Source organism: Triturus cristatus, chromosome 3_1 (assembly GCF_964204655.1).
Source record: "Triturus cristatus chromosome 3_1, aTriCri1.1, whole genome shotgun sequence".
Classification (NCBI taxonomy): domain Eukaryota; kingdom Metazoa; phylum Chordata; class Amphibia; order Caudata; family Salamandridae; genus Triturus; species Triturus cristatus.
This window is the reverse complement of record NC_140583.1, coordinates 123,774,940-123,792,766: the sequence shown is the minus strand read 5'-3', so window position 1 is coordinate 123,792,766 and position 17,827 is coordinate 123,774,940. Positions and strand designations below refer to the sequence as shown.

At 45.9% G+C, this 17,827-nt stretch overlaps 1 protein-coding gene across 18 annotated transcripts in view; it reads right to left on the bottom strand.

The window, feature by feature from the left end:
- The window catches only part of PPFIA1 (PPFI scaffold protein A1), a 775,827-nt gene that overhangs the window by 281,457 nt on the left and 476,543 nt on the right, over window positions 1–17,827 (bottom strand). The window lies entirely within an intron of this gene.

Genomic DNA, 17,827 nt, shown 5'->3' with positions numbered 1-17,827 from the left:
CATTTCCCCTGTCTGTGGAAGCCTTGGGTCCCATTTCTAAGGCTGTTGAGGCCTTTGAAGCCTCTAACCTTGATACGCTGATCACTTAGTCATCCTGCTTGGAGGAGGTCACAACACCTCCGGCCGGAGCAGCCTTATTTCTGCCTTTAGAGCGCAGGCTCTTGCTACTGGATTCAAGCTAGCCTGGCTGATGACAGCTGATTAGCCAGAAACCGGTCCCAGGATGCTGGTTTCCAGTCCAGGGAAGACATGGCTTGGCAGTTCGGGCTGGACTGTTCCCATTAGGCACAGGGTCAGACTGATTTGCATATGGCCATGTCTGAACTGGGGTGGCGGAGGGAGCTAAAGAATGATGATGGATTAAACCTAGATCAGATAACTGGGGGTGAGTGCTTGCAATGTTCAACTCTCCGTCCATCATCCCCTTTGGTTTTGCTTTGTTCGCCCTAGGTTGGCAGGGTATGCCCAGACGTGTGACCCTTGCTCACTTTGCCACTGGATTCAAGCTAGCCTGGCTGACGACGGCTGATTAGCCAGAAACCAGTCCCAGGATGCTTGTTTCCGGTCCAGGGAAGACATGGCTTGGCAGTTCAGGCTGGACTGTTCCCATGAGGCACATGGTCAGACTGATTTGCATATGGCCATGTCTGTACTGGGGTGGCGGAGTGAACTAAAGAATGATGGATTAAACCCAGATCAGTTGACTGGGGGTGAGTGCTTGCAATGTTCAACACTCCGTCCATCAGCCCCTTTGGTTTTGCTCACCTGCATGGGGTCAGACCCTTGCCTGTGGTGGTAGGCTGGTCTACACCAGTCAGCTGGTACACTAGTAGTTGGCAGGTTTTCAGGGGGCACCTCTAAGGGGCCCTCTGGGGGCGTGTATTAATAAATCCATCACTGGAATCAGTGAAGTCATCATGTAGCTGGCAAACTCGCAAACACCAGTGTTCAGCAAGTTCTTAAATTGGCTCCTCTTCACTAGCAATATTCAAGAATCAACTTGGATATTATAGGGGCATGTTTGCTCATGCAGATATGTTCACACATGTAGTACAGTGCTCCCCGCCTTAGGGCTGTAAGTGTTGGCTTACCTATACTGCATGCATTGTCTGTAGGCAAAGCACACAGGAGAGATGTCATGTCCCGTCTTCACTTTTCTCGGCACCATGGCACACAGCCTGCAATGTCAGTTGTATGTTGGGGCCGAGGAGTCCCTTAGGGCATCGATACTGCAGCCCTTAGGGATCCTCTTTAGTCTCCTTGCCCTCTGTACTAGGGCTACCATTTACTAGGACTTACAAGGGGTGCTAAAGGTATTGATAATTGGGGGACAATTGTACAGTTATGAAAATGGTTCTGGCACTGGGGACCTGGTCAGCAGGAACCTAGTGCATTTTGTCAAAATTGCATTAGATACCAGGCAAAACGTGAGGGTGTCCATGCCAAAAAGGGACACTTTCATACACTGCACCAAACAAAAACAAAAAACATACTGTTTGTGTTTCAGGTGTACTTCCAGGGGATTGACCTGAAATGGAATCAACTTGAATTGCTCAAGTGGCCCGATCAGACCATGGCTTTTATATCCATCTCAAAGCACAGAAATTCCCCAACGCCCAGTCTGGAGTCAACCTTTACACATGGCCATTAACACAAAGAAAGACAGTCTTCAGGCCGGATGTATAGGAATGTGTTTATAAAGACTCCGGCACAGGCGGCATTGCTAAATGCACTCAACAGCCACACCACTAAAAATGAAATCTTATATTTGAGGGTGCCATTTCTTAAGAGTTCAGGCGTCTGCATTTCCGAGAAAGAGGCTACTGTTTTAACACCAACCTTACAGCCATTCCCACCTGAGTACACTCACTATGATTCAGGAGGATATTCTTTCAAAGCCACTGCTCCGTTTCTGATGAGCTAGTGAGAGAACAACAAGAGGATGTCTGGCAGGATTATAGGGCGGAGAGCAAGATGATGAACCAGCAGCACCATACTTGTAAAGTTCTCTCAGACTGATAACAAGATGAGGACGCAAGAAATAATTATAGGGTGACTGTACAAGACGACAAACCATACAAATCATTCCCTGTAAAGGCCAATTGCTGACACAACAATATGATGCTCAAGGGTTGCATAACATCACTTCAAATAGAGGAGAAAGAAGAATTTCTTCATCAAAATACTCAAGCCGATAGAAGCAATCAGCATTTATCCATGCAAAAACTATGCTCAATATACAGCTTCATGACTCCCGTTTGCCCTCCACTCCCAGAACACCAGGAGCTGAACTCCTACTTTTCCGCTGCCCCGGGAGAGGCAGGAGGAGTCAGATCTGGCATTGGTGGCAATCGTCAAGACTGTCAAAGCCTCACCAAAGCAATACAGTACAACATGTGGCGACATAAAAGGAGGACTACACTGGATGCCCACACGCTATTTCTGTAGCAACAGGATTCCCGGCGGCCATACTAGAAAGACTTTGGATCCCGTGTATGGGTCTGTTTACTCGTATCATTGAATGACCCAATGAGAATTGCTTGGACTTTTCCAATACGTACTTGTCGACATATACTTAGCTTTTGATGATATTCACCGTTATTTCGGATTTCCGTACCAACTGTCGGTTTAAGGAATATTTATGGGACCTTTTATATTAAATGGTCTCTTGCTGATTGCTACAAATACTCCAATTCGCCCTGAAGAAGTTCTTCTGCTAAGAACGATACGCGTTGGCTGAGGTTTTACCATACATTTTTTACAAGAATAAAGGAATTATAAAGGAATTCATTTTGAACTTGGACTTTGTACTGGTGCACCTTCTTTTTGATTCAATATGCTCAATATGCGATTGGTGGATGATGGTAAAAAGTCCAAAGTAAAGGTATTAAGGACTCTCACAAAAAACATTACTTTAAAGCTACACTCAAATGTAGGTTATTCATCTAGGGACAAGTACCCACAGATTACCTTTTAGCACATACAGCCAAAGAAAGAGCTTTAAATAAAGAGAGCGTGAGATAACCCACTCCTGAAGAGAAGAGAAAAAAAACTGATGTGACAGGGAAGCAGGTAGATGATGGGATGGAAACGCAGAGGCATATCACCAACTTAAAGGCCCTGTCAAACCATTATGATAGACACCGGATGGAAGAGATGTTAAAACATCTGAACTTAAAAAAACATAAAAAAGCAGAATACATTGTCCAGGAGGGTCATATTACTTGGAATGATCTATGGAGTGACGTGTAGTCAGCACACACAGCCATAAAGCAGGCGGACACAAGGAACCTCCTTGATTGCCATTTCAGGATTCCGACCAGAAATCCAGCAAATCCCATAGCCCTGACATTTGATGGTTAACATCTAATTAAACCAAAAGTAGAAAAGATGCTAGACACAATGGAGGAAAAAAAAAAAAGACATACATAGTTCTAGGCCTACGTCTACTGGTTCCCTTCAAGATCAGCTGCAATAACCCTTTTACCAGTGGTAAACCTGACCTGTACCAAAAGGTAATGGAGACTGAGTCAAAGTCAGTAGCAGTATAAACAAGCTAGTCTTCCTGGGGGCTCATCCCATAGTAATGGAACATTCAATATCCAGGTGTCCAAGGAAGGGGAGACTTTGCCTTGAAACAACCTCCTGCACACACCCACAACCATAGAAACCTTTTTGGGGATGGCTCAGAGTGTATCAACCACGAAGGGACAGCATAACTTTACATCAGTGGGTTCTATGAATTATGCCAATAGTACCTGCTGCCCAATCACCCATCGTGTTCACAAACTCCACAATTAACATTTTATACTCTTGCTGTAAGAGGTAAATGTTTTGGTTCTGAAAGAAGCAAAAGTGACTGTGGCTACTCAGCAGCAGTGACAAGGGGTGTACTCTCTGAACTTCCTCACAGAGGACACCAAACAACTTTGTTTCCTTTGGCGAAGCTTTTTATGGATGATAATCAAACCACAGATAAATTACCTTTTGAATTCCCCTAGAAATCAGAACTGATCCAGACTTATTACAGCAATATATTTAAGTGCCATCAGACTCCATAGTGCCTTCATACCATCTCCAGAAGTGATGCCATGCAGCCTCATATAGGCGCCAAACCAATTTCAACTTTCTTGAAACTACCTCAGACTCTCTGCCATGGATATACCATGACGTATTATAAACAGGACCATGTGCAAAGCTTTTTTGGATCTTTTAAGAACCAAGAGGTCCATCTCACGGAATGGGAAGGACAGTGGGCAGTGAAAAATCTGAAGTTAGAGTATTCAGTAGAAGAAATCATTTACTAAGTTATAACTCCAGGTCTCAAACGTGGGTATCTTTCATATATTTACAAATTTGAATAATTAACCATTGTCAAGCTAGGAGTCTCTGGTAACTTAAAATAGTAGTAAACCATGTTAAAACAGCCATAGTCCTTAAGAAAAGTGCTGGTTTAGGAGCGCATCCACCTCCTTTAAAACAATCCTAACTTAAGCCAATGAGATGGGAGGGATCCCTTTGGACCACTGTGGAAGGGAAAGACACTACGGGCAATTGGAGATCAAATATAGTATTCCAACTCCAGTCATAGAATATTTAGTGAAGGCATATCTGCACACATATTCCATGAGCCTAATGTACTATTCTAACTCCAGTCCTGGAATATTTTGGGGAGAGTCAAATTATCGAAATATTTTTAGGAGGGGTTGAAAGTAGTAATTTTGAATTGTTGAAAGTGTTGCCCTGAGGGCGCAATTCAAGGCAAAAAACTAGGAATACCTGGAAGTGATGTGTTCTACTACTCGCCCTACAGGCCAGGTTGTGTAGCACTGTGTGTTCCACTGTAAAGTTAGCTGCTGCATGCACATCGAGGCAGTAATTCTTGGTGAAAGAATGCCTTCTTTTTCACGTAGCTGCAACTTCATACAGTGACACGGTTGTGGGCATGCTTTTAGTGCAGTGTGCCCTCGCTCTGCCCTGAAGTGGATTTTTCGTTTAATTGTGGCAGATCTGATTCAGGGAGACAGCCAACATGCAAGGCCTTGTTTGGACAGCAGAAGGGCATTTCCTGGAAAGTCACGAGACAAACAATTTATCTAAAGAACATAAGTCATTGGTTTTGTCTTTTAGAACCAGACACGTCTGCAGGCTTCCAGCAAGCACAAGGAGCTCTACGCAGCAGTAGATGGATCAGGAAATAAAAACCGCAGGATAAGTTTATCCTGCGGTTGGGCCATAGAATCACCTTAACTATGATGAAGCATAGATGTGACTCCTTTATGGTGAATGCCTGCAACTCTCCACCTTTCCTAGCTGAAGTGACAGCAAGCAGAACTGCATTTTTTCTATGAAAGCAACTTAGGATGCACTCTATGAATGGATTTTAAAAGAGGCAGCATGATGTGGCTAAACACAGTGTTCAACTAAGCCTGAAGTGAACACGGATTTAGAAATTCCACCATCTTGTGCATTGTGGAATTAGGAATTCTGGGACATGGTGATGTCCACTCCTCAATGGAAGTGGTCATCTAAGGGGTGTAGTGACCGCAGCGATACGTAGCCCATTCGATACTACCTCTTACTCCCCTTAACGCCCCTAAACTGAGTATTTAGGGGCCCCCCTGATACCAGGAATTAAGATTTTTATGGACCAAAATAAGAATTGGACAAAGAAGAAGACTGCTGACCCGAGAACCGAGGAGTCTGACTGACTAGGCGCCAACCCTGCCAGCCTGCTTGCTGCATCTGACCCTCATGGAGCATCCTGCCACTGTGCAGACCACAAGAAACCCGGCGGGCTGCCAGTGCTTCGCCAATTTCCAAAGGAACTCCCTGGGAGGAGAGGAGCTACTCCCCTGCTGCGCAGGCACCAAAGAAGAAAGACTTTGTAAACTGACTTGCTGCCTACGGAGAATACCATTGCAGCAGCAGCCCAGGAAGAGATAGCAGTGCTCCTACAGGTCAGATCCATCCTCCCTCCAAGTGTGCTGATGTCAGGAACAACCGGAGCCGAACACCAATACCTGTGTGTATTGGACCCACTGCAGCAGCCAAGGCTTGTTGTGTCCAGTCCAGACACGAACGCTGAGGAATACCGATCTGCATCTTGAGGGACCACATCAAGAGTGACCTCACAGAGTGAGTTTGTGAACGCTGCCACCCGACGCCTCAAAGCACCGATGCACAAGCGCCAGAGGCCCAGGGGAGGTGACTGTGCCAATGGGGTGCCCAGACCCATCAGAGCCCAGCCTGGACTTCCAGTTGCCGCCCACAGCCTCTTTCCGCAGGTCCCCTCCAACTGCGAGAGTCTCGCACCAAATCCAATGCCAAAACACACAACTGCACCCGAACCTCACAGCCCGAGAAGTGAACCAAAGGTATCCTCATGTGCATGAGCATCTCAAGGGTGGAGCTCCCGGGTGGTCCCTCGGACTGGTTCCCCAGTCACAGCTTGCAGCCTCTTTCCAACAGGACCATTACCCACTGAGGGGAGCGGGGGACAACGCCTTGACCATTCTGCACGGGACACCCTTGAGCCTCCTGAGGTCATCTGTTGGTGTGGCCTTGGACCTTGCCTCATACTCACCTCAAGTCCCAGAGATCAGTCCTGTGAGTCGCTGTTAAGTGCCCAAACGCATGTTTTCCCCACATAGGATAACATTACCACTCCCAAACATTGCAGTGTCAACTGCTGAAAACTGTAAAAACTCATAACTCAAAGTACTTTACCCGATTCAGATGATATTCCTATCTAAACTCCTATAAAAGTACATATTATTTTTTGAATATGGTGCTGTATTTCATTATTTTGTGTGTGTCATTTACTGCCTTTGTGTTTGCAATAAATGCTTAGCACTACCCTCCGATATGCCTAACGAACAAGTAACTCACCTATGGTAACGATATATCGATATTGATATGCTTTATTCGATACAAAAGATGTATCATAAAAGCAGAGTCAATCCTTATACAATTCATAAAAACAACATGACATAAAACAAGCAATAGAAATTCATTACAAATTTGCTATTTACAGAAATAAAATTCAATTTGTAAAAAGATATAAGATAGGGAGAGACCCGTAAAATGTGAATATCATAAAAAGCAGCGCAGAGCGATATAATACAGAGCAATTCATACAAGCCTAACCCATATTTTTTGTTGCCAAAAACTTAGAGTCTATCACCCATGCACATCCCAGGTATTTAGCTACCCCACAGATCACAGTAAGGGAGGCGTAAAACAGACAAATAATTTCTTGAGCCCAACAATATGCAAACAGGTTTTAGCCACTTACTTCTTATGTGTCTGTATACTGGGCAGGCAAACATAAAATGGGCAATGGACTCTGTGCGAGCTCCACATCCTGGACATGGAGCTGCTACTGTTACTACTGCAGTTCGGTCGCTCCCCCTTCAGCTCGCCATTAGATCATTAATGGGGAGAGTTCCAATTCTCAGTTTCATCTACAGAGACCTCTCTCTTGGAATTTGGATAAAATCAAGATATGCTTCCAATTTCCGAACAGGCTTGTGTTCCAGGAACCGCTCAGTGTGCGTTCCCCTGCCCGCACTGGTCGCTTGTACCACCTCTACCCAATTCCAGTAAGTCTTCTTCATATCCTGTTTAGGAGGCGGGGTCTGATTAACCCAGGTCTCCCCCAGACCTATATGAAATAGGAGACGCCCAAGGTCTAAAATCCATTTGACCCTCTGGCCTGTATCCGCTTTGATGACATCGCTAAAAGCTGCGGCATAGTTGGACAATTCTGGGGTCGATCTAATACGGGCCCAAAAGAGTAAAGGGCGGAGGCGTACAATATCTTGATGGAATGTCTGCCCAGATCTAATTACAGGGGCTTCAATGGAGTAGAGATTGGAAGGGAAACCAGACCTCTAAAAAATGTATTCTCCGATCTTACTAAGTCAGTGGTGTTCTCAAAGCCCCATAATTCAGCCCCATACAGGGCTGAGGGGAGTGCTTTACCTTCATAAACCGCAAGGTCCGGGGATATTGGTTTGCTTACAGTGAGTTGTTGTTCTCTTAAGATCGCCCCGGATACCAGCTTGTGGTTTAGGAGCATTTTTGCCAAATGGGAACTCCACTTCATTTCACTGGTGACCCGGACGCCCAAATAATCAAAAGACTCAACTAAGTCTAGTGATATTCCATGGGGGGTGATCTTATTTCTAAACCGCTTCGAGGGGGATATAGTCATTAATTTTGTTTTTACGGTGTTAATGACTAGTCCTCGAACGGAACAAAACAGGCTAAATCTATCCAACAGCTTTTGGAGACCACTTGGGCTTTTCGATAGCAAAAGGGTATCGTCGTCGTATGTATATATATATCTGTAAGAGACAGATTAGTTATAGATTCCTTACCTTAGAATTACCCCCAGGCGTCAGACTGGAGACGGAAAGTTTTTCATCAGCAGTACACCTGCACGTCGAAAGGTGGAGTTTGTCGGTTCCGCGTTTGTGTTTGGCATAGCGGTCGCCGGGATGATGACGCGTTAGCTACTTAGACGGTGCCCTCGTGCGCTGACGTCAGTTCTATACACGACTTTCCACGCCAGAAGCGCAGAGCCATGCAAGACACCGACCACAGGTGCACAAAACTAGGGCCCTGAAAGGGAGTCCTTAACCCTAGAAATCAGTTTGCACAACAAGGAGGATGGGTGGGGCGGTAAGGAATCTATAACTAATCTATGTCTCTTACAGATAGATCGTTACCGAAGGTAAGTAACTTGTTCATCTGAAAGAGACATTTCGATATAGATTCCTTACCTTAGAATAGATACCCCAGCAATACCAACCCCAGAGGTGGGTCTGCGAACCAAGTTCACACCAGAAAGTCCTGGAGAACAGAACTGCCAAAGACGCAGTCTCTCCGGACTTAGCTGTCCAGGCAGTAGTGTTTTGTGAACGTGTGCAGCGATGCCCACGTAGCTGCCTGACAAATGTCATTAAGGGGGACTCCACGTCCCATAGCAGTGGTATCTGCCGTCGCCCTAGTGGAATGGGCGTGTAAACCCACTGGAGACTCCTCCTTTGCCACGGAATAACAAGCTTTGATGTACAAAACGACCCATCTAGAAATGATTTGTTTGTGCACGGCCTGACCTATTTTGCCGCCCACGTAGAGAACAAAGAGCTGGTCATCCACCCGGGATTGCTTTGTGCGATCCAAATAGAATGAAAGCGCACGTTTTAGATCCAGGCATTGGAGCGTCTCTTCTTCTTTGGAAGGATGCGGAGGTGGAAAGAAGGTGGGCAACATGATGGTCTGTCCAATGTGGAAAGAAGTAACCACTTTGGGAAGGAAGGAAGGAAGGAAGGATGGAAGGGAGAGCTCGGAGGACAACCTTGTCTGGATTAACAGCCAGAAAAGAATGTTTAGAAGAAAGCTTGGAGCTCGCTAACCCTGCATGCAGAGGTGATGGCCACCAGGAAGGCAGTTTTTAAAGTCAGAAGCCTGAGAGGACAGTTATGTAGTGGCTCAAAGGGAGCGCACATAAGATAGGCAAGAACCAAGTCCCACTGGGGCAGTACAAAGGGAACAGTAGCAAACAAGCATTGGCATAGGCAATATGTCTCGCCTTTGGATCCTTATGAGTGTTTGGCCGTGCGGCACATTATCAGACTATCCAAAGCATCGCAAAACCTAAAATAATAAAATTAAAAGAGTTTGATAATTATGAAACATCTTGATCGTAAACTGTACCATCAGTTTAGAGTGGGCGCCCTACCACTGCGAGGTCTCACTAAAAGCTGGAGTCCTCTTGGTAGTGATAAGTGCCCCTTTTGTGTGGATATGATCGAATCTATGGATCATTTTCTTTTTTGCTGTCCATCCTACCTTCTTCCTCGACGTGTTTGGCTTCGTCCCGTCTGCAGATTAATGAGCACCCGTTCTACACAGGTTGCCAGTAGAATTTTGAAAACAGACACATCAAAACCTGTTGTAATAGGTGTTGCCAAATTCATTAGTTGGGCGTGGATTCTTAGGGTACGGAAACTTAATTCTTGATATGTGTCCCACACGGTTTCAGCTGCTTTTAAACTAGCGCCATCACTATGGACTTTTAGGTTAGACTGGCGTGTGTTTTATTAAATTCTACTATGTTTAGTCATTATGTCTTAATCATTTGACTACTATGAAATATTTTACATGATTTTAATATTTTTATCTTGTATTGTAATATGATATTTTATTTTATATGAACTCTTTTTCTAATATGTATAGTATGTCTTTTATGATGTTAATCGAATAAAGACTTTGACTGACAAAAAAAAAAGTTTGATAATCATCAATTACCTTCTGTAGAAAGTCTGGAGCACATAATGAGCTTGTGGCGCAGTCATAAACAATCCAAAGTATGTGTTGTAAGTTATGCTCATGCAACGTGAGAGCAAAGCAGTGGTCGCACTGAGAGTTACTCTGCACAAACACAACTTCCATTTTACTCTCTACGTCAAGCAGCCAACAATAACCACAGTAAGATGGACCAAAAGGCTCACCATGCACTACTCCGCTACCAAATAAACAGCCCACAAACCAGCTACCTTGCCTATCACTCATTGAGTTTGACCGTGTGCAGCACTCCGCTGCCCTTTGACTAGGTTTGCACTAAAGAGATAGCAGATCGACACACACAAAGTGAGAAATGCAAGATGAAAACATTCAAATAGCGGCTTATCAGAATCTCAGAACAAGTACAAATGGACAATACATTTCTCTAAGAAAGGTGACAACCTTCTGCTCCTCCACCGAAGTGGTGCGTTTCCTAACAAGGTCATCTTCCTGCCAGATTTGCCATGCCCGTTCAAATACGCCACACAATAAATGTGCGTATGCTGTACTTGGCATTGTTTGTGCGCACACATACACAGTTTGTGCTCAGTAAAGTTCGGGGAAAGTGGGGGGAGGAAAGGGCGGAGACATGTGTCATAACAGTATCCAGGGTCATGCCATTCTCCTTGTAAAACAGTTCACTATGGGTTTCTCACTCTATTGCCTTCAATAGAAATCCCATCGTCATGTTGATTTTTCCATGCGATAGGTCATTTGAGAAAAGGGTTTTTAGGTCTCTCCTGACCCAGCGCATGCGCTGGTCTGGCGAGACTTACTGAGAGGGCTCCAAAAAGTGCTACCAGGCCAGCCTAGAGCTACAGTGCATGCGCGCGCGCCGCGCTTTACCGCGATTACTTTCACTTTCGCGGCCGCTTTGATGTTTGATGGTGATCGCGATTACGAACACTTTTACTTTCGCGGCCGCATGGCCGCTTTGCATAGCCAATAGGTCTCGCTTTTGGGACCTTATAAGTATTTAGTTATGCAACTGTTGCATGGCTAAACACTTATAAGGTCCCAAAAGCGAGACCTATTGGCTAAGCCAATGCTGGTTATGCATGTTTCTACGCATTCTGAGCTACTGCATTTTTATCTGGTTTATAGTAAACTGATTTTACTGTCTTTTTGCAGCAGAGTACCAACTGCTCTTTCGATTTATTTTGTACTACAGTTTTTATTTTTATTCTGAATGCCTGCATCTGTATTATCTTATATTTGAAAGAGGCAGACAACAAGGATTTGACTTGTGGAATAGGTGAGGGTTTGACCATCTCTTATAAGGACTTGAAATACCCTCTGCAGTACATTAAGGCAATATTTCCCGCCATCTCAGAGTTCCTGCCCATTTAAAGGTACTCTGCCTTCATCTTCTTCTCTTTATATTGTCACAGAACTCCTTGGTCCCTGGAAAAGTCCTCATGATAACATGGTGTTCTATCCCATATATGACTAGGAATTATTGTTTTCCTTATAATACAAAATTACATTAGCCCTTTTAGTTACATATTTTAAACAAAGGGAAAGCCAAAATGTAGTGTTGTATACTGCTGCATACAGCAATTTTATATAGTACTATGTTCAATACTTATATTAGGATTTCAAAATTGATATTCTTTCAAAACAATACATATTGGATATAATGGTATGGAGTTCTGATAACACTAACAGCTCAGACCCAAGTTAAGTTATCTTATAATGTCAGGCGAACCAAAATACCAGTCAGGGTGTGACAAACTAGGAGAACAACAGATATTTAGTTTGTGTTTAAGCCAAGCCCTTAATTACATAGACCACACTCCTTTTAGAAGCCCCCCCCACTTTTTGCTTCCCACTTAAAGCCCTGCTAATAGGGCTACATCACTGCTTCCTAATGAATTATCTTTAGTTCTGTTTCACATTAAGCGATTGGATGTTACTTGATTTATCTAACTTTTTGTAGAAAGCTGTATTTTTTAGCATATTTTTGGGATGCCGTATTAGCGAAGCATTGCTCTCTGGTGTAACACTGGGTAGAAGAGCGTTGAATGTTTGAATGTCAGACTCCCATCCAAACGACCCATCTCATTGCAGATTGTGTGATCTTAAGGAATCCGCAGCACCCCTATTCCTTTACTGCATAGCTGCCAAGATTTCAGATTGCTTATGTGTGACATTTTCATAGTTTCAGTGTACTTATGAGTGACATTCACAACTAAATGTGTGACACTTATAGTGGCACTTTCTCACAACCAACATGATGCACTGGAGTACATGGAAATAGACAAATATCAGAAATTACAGTCATTTGAGCAAAAAGAAACGAACTCTGCAGCAGGTGCTTTTAAACCTATTATTTCTAAATAATCAGCACCCTCACAACCACTAGTAACAAAGGGATTTCTGAGACAAAAGCAGCAACCCACTGAGCTATCCACATAAAATATAGTCCTGGAATGTGCTGGGAGACTTTCTTTGTAGCAGGCATATTAACCCTCTGTGCTACCCCATGGTGAGAGTAAAAACTGCCAGTAGACAAAACTATGACCTCCACCAGCTGGAACATTAATCACTAGCCTGATATTTCATTTACCAAGTCTCACAGTGCTGGGAAATGAAGCCTCAGCTTCGTCCTGCCACTGTCACTCTAGCTGAACTGTCACTCACACTCGCTGCAGACAGCTTCTATTCATTCAATCTGCCTGAGGTTGTTTGACTATGGCTGTTGTCAGTTTCCAATCGCACAAACACTTCAGCTCTCCCCAATGAGGCGGGAGTTGTCCACATGTGCGTCCTTACCTCCCACTCGCCAATGAACCATCTATAAAACCTGATTGTATTTGCTTTCGCTCCAAAGGAGTTCTAAAGTGAAAGCGCAGGGAGAGCTATTAGACATCTAGTTGAAGTGATTTTTGTGGATATTAGAGACCTGAGACTGAATCACGGCTGCATCCAAGCTTCGGCAGGCAGTCCCAGACAGTCAGTCGGCTCAGACCTTTTAGCAACGTCCCTGTGCAATGCTGAGGGTTTTGAGAGCAGACTTACGCCTTACATCAAAGATACGAGTTCCAGAATGCACTGAACTATTGGCAAGAAAGATGTCCCTGACCAGACTTACCAAATAAATAGTAGGATGCGACTAATAGTAAGTACAGTACAGTAATATTTCAATGGAATACCACTAATAAAATCTGGATAAGCTGAGCGGAGCGCTTCCCAGCCCTCCGCGGCACCCCTCCAACGCAGCCTGAGAGCAGTAAGGTATAACAGGCTCGCTCAGGCAGTGATGCTGTATATAAAATATTTTCAAGGATTACAGACCTGAGAGTGACTCAGAGAGCCACAGCCGCGATGAGTCTGCGGCAGCCGCAGGCTGGTCTAATCACGAGGCAGCACGATGAGAAGCACCAAATACTTTGAGTGGCACAGGCAGCAGTGTGACCAGAGCGGCCTGCCAAACTTAACTAAGAAACGTAACTGGCGGACACTCGCATCGCGGCGCCCACCTGGTGTCTGCAAACAGACACATTATTGCATTCTCTGTGACAGACACGTGATGCTGCAGCGAACGCTGGCGGCAGCGAGCGCAGCTGAGTTAGCCTCAGGACTGGCCTGCGAGACGGACTAAACCCATCTGGCACAATATGAACGTTCATGTAAACTTTTCTTAACACACTCAACACCATGGCAGCAGTGCACTACACAGTGTGCAGTAGTGCACTCTGTCTCACACCCTGCGCTCTCAGAATAGACGCTGTACCCTTTGGGAGCACCTATAAGTGACACCCTTCAGAGCTCACTTCACCGCACATCCACCCTCAGACATAATTAGATGATGACATTGCCGATATGTGCATGTTGATGCTGACATTGCCGATATTTGCATGTTGATGCTGCTGGCCATTTAGGTAGCGCACGTCACTCACTGAAGCGATTCTTGCAATTTGACATGAGGGGAATGTTTTTTAAAAATCTTTTCCACGTTTCTATTTAGCTAATCAGTTTAATATACGTTACTCGGAACTCCGACGCAGACACAATTGAATGCGTCCTTAGCAATTATTGGTGTTTCTCCTTGCTAAGTGTATTCCTACCCCTCACATGTTTCCTTCTTGGAGATTGTGTTTTGAATGTTCAAACTTTAGTTCTGTATCGCGGATCCCGAGTCCTCTATAATAACGCGAACTGTAATGCATTTGGAATGTGTTTGCTCGACCACCACCGCCGCACATTGTGTACATATTACCATTTTATTAGGCCACGCCAAACCGGGCGTGTGGGATAGGGCATGAGCAGCTGTTTACATTTCCCCCACCTTCACCATGGCAGGCATACTCTGAATTGCAGAAATAACCAGCATAGTTCGAAGTTAAATTAATATTTGTAACTTTCAGCTTCGAAAGTAGAACAAGTCTGTAAGCGCTCGCCAGGCATCCGCGGTTGTGACATGGACTTCTCTTTTTCTGCCGTCCCACTTGGATGTAAAAGGTTGCTTATCTTTATGGTGCCATGTGTTTGGCCCCATAAAGATAAGAAACCTTTTACGACGCAAGGAAGGCAGACGAGCCCGTCCAAATGGGACAGCTCAAAAAGCCAAACGAAAACGTCACTACCAACTCTTTTCCAATGGCTGACCACCGTTTAGCATAAACGGTGATGCAAGCCAATGGAAAATAGGGGCGGGGCTTAATGCCCTTTACACAAAATACCCCAAATCATGAAATCTAGCCAGCGAGACTGCGCATGTGCGCAGCCTACACCAGGCGAGACCTAAAAAATAAGTAATGCCCTTATGGAAGCGATTTACAGCAGGGGATTTGAAAAGAGAAGATTGAACAGGAAGCCTAAGAAAGGCTGAAAGGGCCAAAAGGTAGCCCTTAAGAGTGCCAAGAGTAGAGCCCTGCTGGGCCAAAGAAAGAAGAACAAGAGAACTTCAGAAAGATGGGCAGAAAGGGGATCCACACCCTTTGCTGTGCACCATGCCACAAATTTGTTTCTTCTGCAGCCGTATACCGTCTTAGGAGGTCGGCCGTAGTCTGGAGGTTGGAGACGAAAGCCTGGGGCGAGCCCGCCTTCAACAGCCAGTTGTCGAGATAGGGGAAGACTAGAATCCCTAATCTGCGCAGATGAGCTGCGGCCATCACTCTCGTGAACACCCGAAGGGTGCTGGTAAGGCCAAAGGGGAGCACGGTGAAATGAAAGTGCTTGTGGCCCACCGTGAACCGCATGCAACTCCGGTGGACCGGCAGGACAGGGATGTGAAAGTAAGCATCCTGCAAGTCCAGCACTACCCTCCAGACTCTAGGGTCTAAGGCAGTCAGGACCTGAGCTAGCATCAACATTTTTAACTTCTCCTTCCGGAGGAAGCGGTTGACGTTCCTGAGAGCCAAGATAGGACGCAGGCCTTTGTCCTTCTTAGACACCAGAAAGTAGTGGGACTAGCAACCACAACCTACTTCTGGTGCAGGAACTCGCTCAATGGCTCCCTTGGCCAAGAGAGCCATAACTTCCTGTTGGAGAAGGGTCAGATGATACTCCGACATGCGATGGTACAGAGGTGGCATGGTGGGGGAGGGGAATCTCGAAGGGGAGGGAGTAGCCCCTACAGACAATCTGCAAAACCCACCTGTCTGACGTGATGGTGCGCCAGTGGGGGGAGGTGATGGCGAATCCTGCCGCCTACTGGCGACTGGTGGCCCTGGATGGTCGGACTAGGAGGGTTGCGGCTGCAGAGGGGGTGGTGGTGGACTGACCAGCTCGTTGGACCCCCAGACCCACGACGGTGGTTGCCACGTCCTCGCCATGCAGGAGCGGAACAGCTTGCGCTGGCCTGTGGCCCTGGGTGGAACGTGGTGGGGCACTCCTTCCGTAGCCACGAAAGGGGCAAAAGGCAGACTGCGCAGGGCGAGTGGTAGAGAGGCTCAATAATTTAGCCATAGCCCGAGAGTCCTTGAAGCACTCTCGTGAGTTGCCTGCCTTGTCGCCGAACAGGCGACAGCCATCAAAGGGCAGGTCCATAAGGGTAGCTTAGACATCCCCAGAAAAGCCAGTCAACCTCAGCCAGGCGTAGCGTCGAAGGGCTACTGACGTTGAAATAGTCTTACCTAGCGAGTCGGCGTTTTCCAGTCCACAGGGTATGGTAAACTTCACTGCGTCTCTCCCCGTGGCAACTGCACGGAAGAACCGAGCCTCCTTCGGGCACTGGGGCAGCACCTGCACCACCGTATTCCACACAGAGTGGGTGTAACGGCCCAACCGACATGTGGTGTTTACCGACCACAGTCCAAAGCAGGAGGAAGAAAACATCTTTCCAAGATGGTCCAGCTTTTTGGATTCCCTATGCGTTAGGGAATGTGCCTTTGGGGGTGGAGGCTTGGACCACCAAGCTCTCAGGGGTGGGGTATTGGGAAAGTGGGGTCGTCTGGGGCCGGGCGGTGGCGTCAGGCAATCATCCTATCCACAGGAGCCCCTGTGATGATGCTTCTTCGACTTCTTCTTGTTATTCGACTTACCTGAGATGTGCGAAGACTTTGATGAAGACAGGTGGTTGCTCTGCAACTGGTCCCTCGACCTTCCACGCGACCAGGACCTCGAACGGCACGGAGCCGACTGCCGGGCCTCGAGAAGCTTTCGGGACCGCTCCTGCAAAGACTTCGGATTTATGGTCCGGCAGTCTGAGCACGACTTGGGGTCGTGGTCACGCTCCAGACAAAACAGGCACACGCGTTGCAGATCAGTCACCGACATCAGCCGGCTACAGGAACTGCAAGCCTTGAAACTGGGCATCCCTGATGTGCACCAGGAGTCGAAGACTCAAAAACGGTGTCGACAAAAGTCGCCCAAAAAGTCAGTCAAAAAGCGACTGGAGGTACCGCTCTCTCCAGATCTGCGCTGGCTGGCGCGGAAAAAGAAAGAACGGACGTCAGCATGCGAGGGCTGCGTCTAAGTAGCTACTGCGATGTCATCCTGGTGACCACGATGCCAACTACTAACGCGGAGCAGACCGACGCCATCTTTTGACGCGCAGGGGTATTGCTGAGAAAAAACTTTCTGGATCCAAGAGAGCACTTGGGTTGTCATTTGTGCTTCTACACTACCTTTGGGGTTTGCCCAACTCTAAATTGTGTCCCTCGTTTTGGTCCACTATATAGAGAGCCAGCTTTCTACAATCATGTTTCATTTTGACACCAAACATCACAAGAGATGAGGGAGAATTTACAACAAATTAATTTCCTAGCTTACGTTCTAATAACTGGACTAGTTATTCTTTTCAAGACCATGCCCATGAAATATAACTCACACTTAAACTTAAGGTCAACTTCAATCAAGTCAAGGCCTTCATGTATGCCATTTTATTTCAATCTACCCCTCATTAACATTGACACTGTTGTATCAAAAAAGTTTTAAGTTACATCATACAGTTTTGACAAATGTTTGTTAATAAAAATGTTGTTTTAAGAAGCTAGTGGTAATGTGGAGCAGAAGGGTGGGAGAG